Raw genomic sequence first — 12,472 nt, forward strand, 5'->3', positions numbered from 1 at the left:
GCAGGCAGACAGGACTGGTAGTCAGGCTGGCAACGGGACCTGAGGGCTGAAGCAGAGATGAGTATGCTTTGCAACAACTTTGCTCGGGCACCTCCATTTTGGAGGAGGTGCCTTATATATGGGAAGTCCTCCGGCTATTGGCCGGGGACTCCTTAGGACTGCGCGCGCGGTCCCTTTAAGAGAGGGGGAGCGCGCGCCCTAAGCACAGTGCCCGGGAAGGAGCGCGCGCCGGCAGCAGCGAGAGAAGGAGCGCTGGAGGACGCCGTGCGCTGAACAGGAAGGTGAGAGGGACGGCGTCTCTGCCTAGCAGAAGGCAGAGACGCCGATGCTACAACCTGAATGGTTAATAAACATATTGAATGTGGTTTTGAGCACTTTGAGAGGTGCAGTTTTTAAAATGAGGTCACCTTTGTGTATTTTCTGTCACATAGGCCTTCAAATCAATTCAAACAGGATGTGTCCCTAAAAAATGGATTTGTAAATTTTGTTGGAAAAATGAGAAATAGCTGATAATAAACTTTTAACCCTTCTAACTTCCTAACAAAAACATATTATGCTTCAAAAATAATGGTGATGTCAAGAAGACATATGGGAAATGTTATTTATTATCTATTTTGTGTGATATAACTCTCTGGTTTAAGGGCATAAAAATAAAAAGTTTGAAAATTGAACATTTTAGTCAAATTTCCGATATATTCACAAATAAATGCAAAAAATATTAACCTAAATTTACCAATACCATAAAGTACAATATGTCACGAAAACTCTCAGAATCGCTGGGATACATGGAAGCATTCCAGAGTTATTACCACATAAAGTAACATTTGTCAGAATTGAAAAATTTTGTCTGGTAAGGAAAGTGAAAACAGGCTTCGGGGCAAAGGGGTTAAGGTGCATAGGTTGTTAAAAAAAAATTTTTTAGAAACCTGATAATTTCTCTAAAATCATTACAGCTTGCAACCATTGTAAAACTAATTTCTGACTGATAGATATTACAATAAGAAATACTGTCTGAATATTCTTTTAACGTATAAAGCAAACTAAGGAGCATAAGAGCGAAAGTGTTCTGTGGAGTTACAGCAGACAGGCAGGACGGACAGCTCTGCCATCGAAAGACGCAGCAATCTGGAGAGACTGACTTGGTTGTCATGGGGACAAGACACACAACACGAGCTGAGAGGCGAGAACATACTAGGATAATAAGACCAAAGGAAACTTCACAAGCAGAGGAAGGGTGAGGAGACCAAGAATCAAGTCAGGTGAAAGTGATTTTACTATTCTTATTCCATTACCGCTGATATAATCTGACCACTTTTAGGGTAATGGTGGAGTCGCTAATTTAAATGGTTTTTAATAGGACGTCATGGCGATTTGCCTTTTCTGAAGTTTTGTATTGGTTTGAGACTACTTTAGCAGTTTACAGATCAAGAGATTATCAATTATTTCAGAGGAACATGTCCTGGACAATATAGCCATTGCATTGTAGGGAAAAATTTTGAAACAAAAAAAAATATCTCTGCAGCATAATTTGATATGTTGCAGGTTAAAAGGTTTTTTAATGTTTGCAAAGTGGACCCCAATCAACTGCAATTATGTAAAATAACAAAATCAGATGATACTCACCCTCCCCCGTTCCTGCGCCGACTCTCCAGCGCTGCTCCAGTCTCTATGTTTTGGCTGCCGTGGTGACATCGCATCAACAGCGTGCATCACCACTGCAGCCAATCATTGAGCTCAGAAAATCATGGCGTCTATATCTTATCCTCATTTTACATACGGACAGCACAAGGACGCTTTATATGATTGTCTGAACCAGTCTTTATAGTAGTATTTATAAGCCCAGCTTCACACTGCTCTGTACAGTGCTTTCATGGCTTAGGCTGGGTTCACATAGCATTTGCCACAAAGGTCAGTGGCTACAGAAGGGGATTTACATCCGAACCCATGAAAAACGAGTACGGGCATATGCTCCGTCGGGGCCATTGACTATGATAATACAGATGGAGTCACAGTGTGCTCTGTCGTGCAGCATTTTCAGCCTTAGGCCACGGCCCCACTATCAGTATTTGGTCAGTATTCGGTCAGTATTTTTTCTCAGGAATGGAAGACAAAACCAGGTGAGGAACAATCAGAGAAAAGGTATAATAGAAACAAGTCACCAATTCTGCATTTATCACCCAATCCTGGTTTTGGCTCCCACTCCTGAGAAAATATACTGACCGAATACTGACCAAATGCTGATAGTGGGGCCGTGGCCTTATGCTCATAGTTTAGGCAGCAAGACATTGTCTTTGGATTGTGATTGATGCATTACTCAATGTAAAGTGTATTAGAGGAAAGAAAAACAATTATTCAGCACTCATCTAAATGAATTCACCCCACCTTTAAGACACTTTCACACATCTGAATTTGGTTAGTATTTTGTATCAGTATTTGTAAGCTGATACTATGGTTTTGGCTTACAAATACTAATGCAAAATATTGACCAAATTATTGATGTGCGAAAATGGTCTTAAGGCTGCCTGAGCATAAGTGTTTTACGGTACTGTATAAATTCCAGACTTCTATGGAGCCAAATGCATCTTTCTATGCTATAGAAGTTTTTTATATTTCATTTATTAATAAAATATTTATTAAAAAAAAAAAAAGGAAATCATAGCATATTTCATTCTAAGATGTGTACAGTAAGTCTAGAGCCACGCTCAATATTTTTGGAGAGCTAGTTTCTATGGTGACTTTTTGACAAGAATCTTGCCAGCAGCTATCTGAAGTGTATGGCCATTTTAAAATGGTTTACCACTTCATGCTTATTTTCACAAATTTGTTGAAAACAGCATTATGTGCCATTTACTAACATTTAGCAATTAGAAGATCAGTGTTGAATTCTTTATCCATGAACAACCTCCGCTGAAAAACACTGCCCAGGCAAAATTTGCTCATGCAGAGTATTTTTAACCCCTTTATGACATGCGCCATACAATGTACGGTGCAAGTCGGAAGTGGGTATATGGAGGGGGCGCACCAGGTGAGCCAGTCCCATACCTGGCAGGTCATGGCTGTGTGTTACAGCAAGGACCTGCCTCTAACAATTGTTAACCTGTTTAATGCAGCTGTCAATCTCTGACAGCGGTATTTAACAAGCGCCGGCATTGGTGCTCATCATTCCATTTCCCTATCACCGTAATCGTACTGATGGGCAGAATATTACAGGGTCATTTTTACCACAAAATGTACACCATAAAAACAATTCCCAAAAAACAATGTCACAATTACGTTTTTTTTCACAATTTCGTGGAATTTTTTTTACTGTTTCCCGGTAGATTATGTTCTAAAATGAATGCTGTCACTGAAAAGTACAACTCGTCCTGCGACAACAAGCCCTCATATGTCCATGTGAACAGAAAAACAAAAGAGTTATGGCTCTGGGAAGCAGGGAAGGAAAGAACGAAAACACAAAAATGGAAATTGGCCCCGTAGTGAAGAGGCTACTGATGGAACTCTCTTGTTACTTGTACCTCCATCAGCTGCCATTTTCAGGACAATTGGCACTCATCTTCTAATAATTATACATTAATAAGCAGCACTTAATGGTGTTTGCAACATATTTATGAAAGTAAATAAAAACTCGACAACTCCTTTAAGACTTAGTATACTAAACTAAAGTGATGTTTGAGGTACTGTATCTTCCTGATTCAATTCCATACAGAGCATAATGCAGGAGAATACCTGAAATACAATATTCAGGCACTCTCTAGACAGAGCCGTGGACTTCAATGATCCAGGTGAAGTCCAAAATATGAAACTTTGGACTGTTTGTGACCCTGAACGAGTCATGGTGTGAACCAAGCCCAAGGGTCAAGCCAGACATATTGTAATGATGATTGTAATGGCAGCACAGTTAAATTGTCTATGTACTAGGTTTCTGTGCTGCACATGTTGATCATTTGACTTTACATTCCGAGTATTACTTAATATAGTAATGGGTTGAATTCTAAATACAGAATTACCTAACCATAATAATGATTAAAAATCAGCTTTTTGCTATTCTTACATGTCTATATCCAGTAACATACTCAGTCTGGCTTTTTCAGCTTCTTTTCTCCCTACCTATGCTAAAAGCCTGTACATGACACATAATACATAAAATCCTCACCTCCATTATGTAACGCTTGTCCTATTGAGCAATATAATCTACCATAAGCATAATTAAGGGTTAATCACAGCAAGCAACGCTTCCGACAAATCCTCAAGGATTAAAACAAACACAAAGAAACAAATACTCTATGAATGGAACATGGACAAATAGGACTAAGGAGTGAAGCACCATGCCAAGTCTCTTTATAAATAGCCCTCTGCAGCAGCTATAATGATGTACCCAATGTATTACTTTATATTGACATTATATTGCCTGGTAAAACCCTACATTCTGGTCTGCTCCACCATGTATAGGTGTAATTTATTAACTGAGGGCTGGAGTATTACATTCAGCCTTTACAATAAAGCCATTGTAATGCCTATTGACATTCCATGTTAGGGTTAGTCACATTCAAGCATGTACATAACGTAGATGAAGCCATAGCAGCTTCTTATGAGGCCCATAGCAGGAGGAGACCCCAAACTGGTCCCTCTTTTATTACTGGTCCTTCTCTCAACAAGTAAAACCTTAACCAATTCGGAAAAACTGTACAACTCCGTGCTCCTCTAAATGCGTAGGAAGGTGACCAAGCATACGATTGATTAGTTATCATGAGGACATGATGGCATCAAACTACATAAAGAGAGGGAATTATCAGTTTGGTTATGTAGTCCATCATCGTCAGTGCATGTGACTGATCAAATGAGTAAAGAATTTATTTGAGTTTAAAGGACCCCATACACAATAGATCAAAGTCAGCCGAACCCACCAATTGGCATTTGCCAACCACCTTATCTGTTTGCAGGCCAGACAATGCTTCACCAACAGAGATGTTGGAAGAGATAAGGGTTGGGCAGATTGAATTCAAACACTTGATCCTTCTGTTCTCCAGGCAGATAAGCCACTTTCTCCTCTTTGAATGCTTGGCAAAGCTGAACGTTCATGTGTATGGGGGAGTAAGGTTGGGGTCACACGAGCGCCTAAAAAATTCGGTCTCATTCTCATCCAGGAGAGTGTAACAATTTTTTTCTCACTTGTCATCCGTAAACTGTCCGTGTGCTGTCCGCATGCAATCCGTTTTTTTTACTCAGCAGTTATTAATCTTTTACAAGACCATTTACAGTTTCCTATCTTACAGAATTACAACGTAGCCATAAAAATCGGATGCCATACTGATGGTCCGTGTGGCATACAAATTTTTTCTCGCACTCAGACAATACAGAGTGAAAGTGGAGCGTGCTGTGATTTATTTCTCAGACAGATTCTGTCAGTGAACAAAATCATCCATCTGCACTGCCCCATTGAATAACATGGATTAGTGTTCTATCCGATAAAAAATCAAATAGCACTCACCCGAGTTATACGCTCATGTGAGCGAGCCCTAAGGCGTATAGCAACCTTAACTTGTTATACACCAGGAAACACGTGCACATAAAACAACATGAAGCAGAAAGTGTCTGAACTATTACTGAGGTTCATGATCTGTAGTGCTTGTACCTTTTAGGGTGTAATCTCATTGTGTTCATGTTGCCCTTTTATTAGGCATGACATTGACTGAATGTTAGCATTGAGGATGGAATGTATGTACAGCACCACTCAAGTATTTCTTTTTTATTTCAGCGCTGGAGTGGTTCCACTAATGTAAGTTCCCTGATCCTACTATATAGTTACCAGGCACTATCTTCTGCCACAGTCCCAATCCACCATCTTGTTGTGACATCAACTTCTGGCAAAGTGAGAGATAATGGTCGCAAGCTCTCAAGGTAAGTCTATGAGAGTCTCGTTCTGGCCTCATTCTTGCTCTCATAGACTTACTTTGAATAGTGACTTTTGGATCGCTCAGCGAACAGTGGAGCAATCCAGCAGCAGGTCATAAACTGCAGAAGACTGACTAGCGGCACTGATATCAGATGAAGACGATGGCTGGTGAGTATAATACTAGGGGCAGGGAACTTATGTTACTGACATTACTTCAGTGGTAAAGTAAAAAAAAAACACTGGAGTGGCTCTTTACCTAGGCAGCTATTGGCTTACAAAACTAATTTAATTGCAAGATGCAGACATAAGGGCCTTGATTCACCGTTATCTTTAAAAAGATGAAGGGTCCGATTCATTATTGCATTTGCATCTGTTTTTTATCTAGTTTTTGGTGTTGTTTCCTTGATTAATATTATAAAAATGTAATAAAAATATTTAAAAAAAGAAGTATATAGTCATGCAACTTCACAGCAGTTAACCTAAGAAGTAAAATGCCAAACTGGGGGTGAGTGTTTCTTGTGACACAATACGGTGCACACTGCAAAGAAATGGCATGTAAGGGTGTCATCCATGAAGGAAGACTCTCCTAATGCTCATGAACAAAAAATCCCACCTACAATTTGCCAGGGCCTATGCTGAATAATATGAAGACTTACTGGGACTTTATACTCTGGAGTAATGAGACCAAGATAAATGTTTTTGGAACTGATAGCTTCAAAACTGTATGGCGTTGCAAAGATGAGAAGTACAAAGAAAACTGCATGATGCCTTCAGTGAAACATGGTCGCAGAATCCTTATGGGTCAGCATGAGTGCTGCTGGTGTTGAGGAGCTACATTTCATTGATGGTATCATAAATTTACAGATGTATTGCTTTGTATTGAGAGAAATCACGCCATGTCCTTGGTAGACATGTACTTTTCCAACATGAGAATTATCCAAATCACACATAAGCCCACTGTTGCATTTCTGAAGAAGAACAGGGTGCACATGATTCAGTGGCCAAGTATGTGACCTGATCTGAACCCAATCGAACACCTATGGGTAATTCCGAGACAAGTTGAGCATTACTTTCCATCCAGCATCCAAGCCTAAAAGAGGTCGTTCTTAAAGAATGAAAAAACATGAATGTTGCAATTTGTCGCCAAGTTGTTCATATAAGAAAAATGTGGATTTCTCTGGAATAAGACATCAGATCACAGATATCAATGAATCATTTTATTCAGCAGCCTATTACCTACATGCCCATATAGACGACTTAGGAAGGTCAATCAGACGGATAGATTCCCTTTAATAAGAGATTCTACAAGTACTTTGCAATTTTACCCATTTAATTGAATGAAATAACCCCTTTAATTTCAAGCTAGCAATAGCAAAACGTACCTATTAGAGTTATAAGATATGGATATATTTGCACACTGGAGATTCGATAAAGACATTTTCCACAACAAATTCTCAAGTATCTACAGGGAAGTCTGCAGAGGCAGATCTGCTTTGCATCACCATACAGATTAGCAGCGGCCTATCTTCACTGGAAACTTTACTTCTCCTACCAGGGCTGCCATGTTGGTCTTGGCGTATTATGGACCCCTGTAGGTCCCATGGGACAGCTACATTCCCCCTTGTATACTTGAATTTGAACCTATATACAGTTTTCCATATTTTCTTCTAAATCCCAGCATAATAAATTTGTTGATATATTGAGCACCATCATTAATTTTAAGTAATATAAAATCTATTTTTTTTCTAGAAAATGTAAATTTATTTTAGTGAGCAGGAATACTATTAAGGCTTCTTAAAAAAAATGTCCAGGAGATCTGCTCCTGGGTTGCAGCCATGCAGTGTCCGTAAAATAAAATTGCTGTTTGTGATTTGTTAATGAAAATTTGTGCAGGTTATTGTGACTGTAATGTTACCATTTTACAGGTCACAGTAAATGCAGCTAAAGCGTCCATTTCACAGTTCTGAGCTATAGGAATATTTCACTTATCTTTAGGCTGCGTGCCCACTATGCGTTTTTCAAGTGTTTTTGCTGGGGAATTTCCGCAGCGAAAACACTTAAAAAACGCTTGGTAATAAGTGCCCCATGGACCCCAATGATAATCCGCATGTGCTGTGCACATGCTGTGGAAATTTCAGCTGCAGATTATCATTGCGGAAAAATCCGCAGCATGTCCATTAATTTTGGGGACACGCAGCGTAATTGCCGCCATTGACTTGCATTGAATCGCTTAATATCCGCATGACTACATGTGCACATGCGGATATTAAGCGATTCAATGTGCGGATGGTACCTGGGTCTGGAGAAGAGGAGACTCTCCTCCAGACCCGGGTACCATAGTACCTGTTAAAAAAGAATTTAAAATAAAAAATATACATTATACTCACCTTCTGATGTCCCCCGGTCTCCTGTACGATGCGTCCTGGCTCCCTGGCGGCTCGCGATGGTCTAAAAGGACCTTCCATGACGTCATTTAGTCATGTGACAGGTCAGGCGACCGCTGACGTCGGCGGTCGCATGACCTGTCACATGACTAAATGACGTCATGAAAGGTCCTTTCACACCACTGCGAGCCGCCCAAGACACCGGACGCAGCGAAGAAAAGACCGGGGGCCATCAGAAGATGAGTATAATGTTTTTTTTTAACATTTTTATTCTTTTTTTCAGCTATTAACTTGGTCACACTATATAAATCCATGCCGGTTGCATGGATTTATATAGTGTGATCAAGTTGTCAAGCACTTTTCCAAGTGATGCTAAAATCGTTTGGAAAAGCGCTTGATAACCCGCATGCAGAAATACATGCAAAAACGCTTGACAAACGCTTCTACCTGGCGGGAAAAAACGCATGTAAAATCTGCATGCGTTTTTCCTGCCAGGGAGATGCGGAAAAAATCTGCAGCATTTCTGCATCATGGGCACTTAGCCTTATGATGCATTATAGTTTCCAATACGTCTGTTTAAATTGCTGCCTATGACTTTTTTAATATTTGTCCAGAAGAAAGAAAAAAAAAATAATGTGATCACCCTGATCTGTTTTCTAGTATTTTTCCATCAAAAGTAGGAACAGATACTAGTAAAAAGCAAAATAGAAAGACTTCCCAAAAAATTTACAAGACCAATTAAAGAATTTTCAGTTGCTAGTAGAAGATCCTCATCTCTTGGCCATAGTGGAGAGCGGTTACCATGAGCGTCTCATGCGTTGGAGGACTTGTACTGTCCTGCATTAAGCTGACAGCTCATTGATTTTAATGGGTATTGTGTAATTGCTAATTTCCCCTGTGGTGGCCCAACATAGAAATTGAGCACATGTTACCAGTTTTACCCCCAGATTAAAGCTTAAAATCCCAACAAGGGGGTAATTTGCGATTATCATATAGTCAAGGGACTGTTCTAAAAAATAGAAATTGTCCAAAAAAAATAAACTTTTTAGGATCCTTTATCACATTGCCTTGAGGGCCTTCAGCGGGTACCCGACTGCCATGCCAACCAATCACAACGATTGTAGCAAGCTACGGTCGCTGGTGTTAGCAGGATCAAAGTTTTGGCATGGCCCCACCAGAGCCCTGATCTGAATCCAATTGAAAATCTGTGGGTTGACCTGAAGAGGGCGCTGTACACAGGAGATGCCCTCACAATCTGACAGATTTAGAGCTATTACAAGGCTCAGTGGGTAAAGATTACCAATTCTAGATGTGCCATGCTGATAGAATACTTCTCAAAAAGACTGAGCTGTTATAAATTGAAAGTGTACTTCAACAAAGTATTAGTTAACAGTCACATTCACATATTCAGTATTTGGTCAGTATTTTACCTCAGTATTTGTAAACCTAAATCAGGAGTGGGTGATAAATGCAGAAGTGGTGACGTGTTTCTATTATACTTTTCCTCTGATTGTTCCCCTCCTGATTTTGGCTTACAAATACTGATGTAAAATACTGACCAAATACTGAACGTGTGAACGTAGGCTAAGGGTGTGCATAATTATGCAACCACATTATTTTAATTTCATTTTCTTTTTCCATGCGAAAAGATTTTAGATTATTTTTCAATTGCTTTGTACAGATGATGGGAGATATTAAAGGTGGGAAAAGTTCTGAAATGATTTTTCTATATGAAGTTTATATGATTTTTTACATGGCAAAAAAATGGCATTTTTACAAGGGTATGTATATAATATATGGTAAGTGTGTGTGTGTGAGTATGTGTGTGCATTTATAACATAAACACATATACATAGGCTATGATGCCATATTCTAAAACAATGACACTTCCTGCTGCCTAGTGTGGTGCAGGATTTCCAGGTATTAAAAGGCCATTTTGCTAGATACAATTTATCAAGATCAGTGGGGTTTTGACCTTGAGACCTTCAAAAATTGCCAGAATAGCAACTTCTGTCCCCCATTTGATAAGAGCAGCAATGCGTATACTTGACCATAATTCCTTTTATAGTCTACGGGGCTGGTAGAGAAAGCCGAGTAGAGCGCTTAGCTATTTCAGCTATTAATGGAGCATGCGCATGGGTACGCTATTTAATTTGGGGAAGAAGTCCCTTGTTCTGGTGACTTATTGCAGTTGGACACCCATTTATAAGTTGTTAGCTATGATGTGGATACAGAAAACCTTTTAAAAAAAGTATTGGTATAAAAAATTAAAGGGGTTCAATACTGCTATACTTCCCTTTCCCTGGCACTAGAGGGGGGTATTTTACACTTCACAGTTTCTCTCTCTTGGGTAGAAGTATTTAAAGCTTTGGGGAATTTGATTGGCGCCACTGGGAGTATATTTTGTGCTTCACTATTGTGTTAGGTTGCTAGCACAATGAAGTAGAGATGAGCGGACCTGTAGAAATTCAGGTTCTGGTACCTGACCCGAACTTTAGTCCAAAGTTCAGTTGGGATAGCAGAACTGTACCCACACCTGAACCAGAACCCTAACCCCATTGAAAACAATGGAGACCCAAACTTTGGATCTGGAAAAAAAAAATCTCTCTCTCTCTCCCTCTCTGCAACAGACTTTCCCTGGAACTCCAAACTTTGCAACAGACTTCCAGGAGAAGTCTGTGTTCTGCATTTAGCGTTGGACACTAACTGTCCGGTACGAACTCCAAACTTTTAAGTTCGGGTTCACTCATCTCTACTAAGGAGGTATTTTGTGGAATTGCTGCTGCCGTGGGAGGGGGGCTCTTTTCCGCTGCTTTCTTTGGTGCTGCTAGTGTATTTTATGCTTCCTTCTGGTAGGAGATGTTGGAATGATCACAGGGGCCCTTAGTGTTGAACTGTATGGGGCTCAACATTTTCTAATGGCTGCACTGTGAATGGGTTAAAGTTGTGAATATTTATTTCAGTAACCTGAATATAAACATCTAACTTTCCATATGGACAAGCTTTAGACGTGTACATGGGGTGACGCTTTTGCACCTATGATTTATGCATTGTATTCTTGTAATTAATAGTCAAGTTGCTCTGCAGATGTCATTCTTCAGTAACTCTCATACCATTAATTCATGTCTAAGCCAAATTGATTGTAAATATGTAGCAAAACCGTAAAAGCTGGACTCAGCATATTTATTTGATGATTCGATAAATAGGGAAATGCACAATACACAACTTTGATGGCAGCTTCTGGCTGCTGTAATAAAGCCTTATTCTAAAGACAAGTACAGGCGCATTAGTCAGCTTAGATTTTTTTACATAGTTTTTATTGCATTTTAGATGTTTTGGTTTTTATCTCTTTTTGGTATGTTATGTTTTAAATAAAGCTGCATTGTTTTTGATACTTCTTAGTATTTGACTTTGCAAAATGTTATTGATTCAGTCATGGGGATTACATGCGTTTTTAGGATGTTTACGCAGTGGAAACACATATGCGTTTCTTTCCTATGGATTTTCTGCATGTAATGCCATTCTATTGGAAAACTCAGCGTACCCGCAAGAGAAATCATCATGTTGTGTATTTAAAAAAAACAATCCGCAGGTCAGTTTACACAAAATAAAAAAATACAGCTATTTCTATAATTCCCATCCACTTTGCTGGAACTTTAAGACGCTACACCTTTTGCTCAGTAAAAATACTCAGCACCAAAAACTCACCAAAAACTCATCGTGGGAACATAACCTTAAAGGGAATCCGTCACCTGATTCATGCTGCCAAAACCATAAGCAGCATGAATCAGATTGCACGATTGCAGCCAGGTATAGTTCTTTCAGAGTAAATATACTTTATAGATTCCCTTTTCCTGGTTCTGCAGGTGATTGACAGGTCTATGATTCCTGCAAATGGAGCATTTGAAAGAAAATTATACCCAGCTGCAATGATGCCGCCAGGCTCTGATTCAGGCTGCTCGTAGTTTGGACAGCATAAATTGCATGACAGGTTCCTTTTAAATCTACTGTAAAATCCCCAAGTCCATGTGTGTCATGTAGATTTTGCTGCCGATTTCTTGTGAATTTCAAGGCAAATATTGTCTAAGCAGTGACAATTTTCAGAATGACCCAAAATTTGTTTGGATTTTTTTCTGTAAAATCCAATTTACTATTTGTACTCAATTAGCATTCGGCATTTGGTTTTAATTATGAT

General features: G+C 39.4%; 1 protein-coding gene across 2 annotated transcripts in view; it reads left to right on the forward strand.

The window, feature by feature from the left end:
• The first annotated feature begins 1,127 nt into the window (after positions 1–1,127).
• Positions 1,128–12,472, forward strand: part of ERICH6B (glutamate rich 6B) — a 311,898-nt gene continuing 300,553 nt past the window's right edge. The window contains exon 1 of one of the 2 annotated variants that reach the window (XM_073663846.1): positions 1,128–1,259. The gene's annotated coding sequence lies outside the window, so the exon portion shown is untranslated. The remainder of the gene's footprint in view (positions 1,260–12,472) is intronic. The other variant, XM_073663848.1, reaches the window with a different exon arrangement.

Source organism: Phyllobates terribilis, unplaced genomic scaffold, assembly GCF_046119375.1.
Source record: "Phyllobates terribilis strain yellow unplaced genomic scaffold, ASM4611937v1 Scaffold_2__4_contigs__length_985480577, whole genome shotgun sequence".
Classification (NCBI taxonomy): Eukaryota; Metazoa; Chordata; class Amphibia; order Anura; family Dendrobatidae; genus Phyllobates; species Phyllobates terribilis.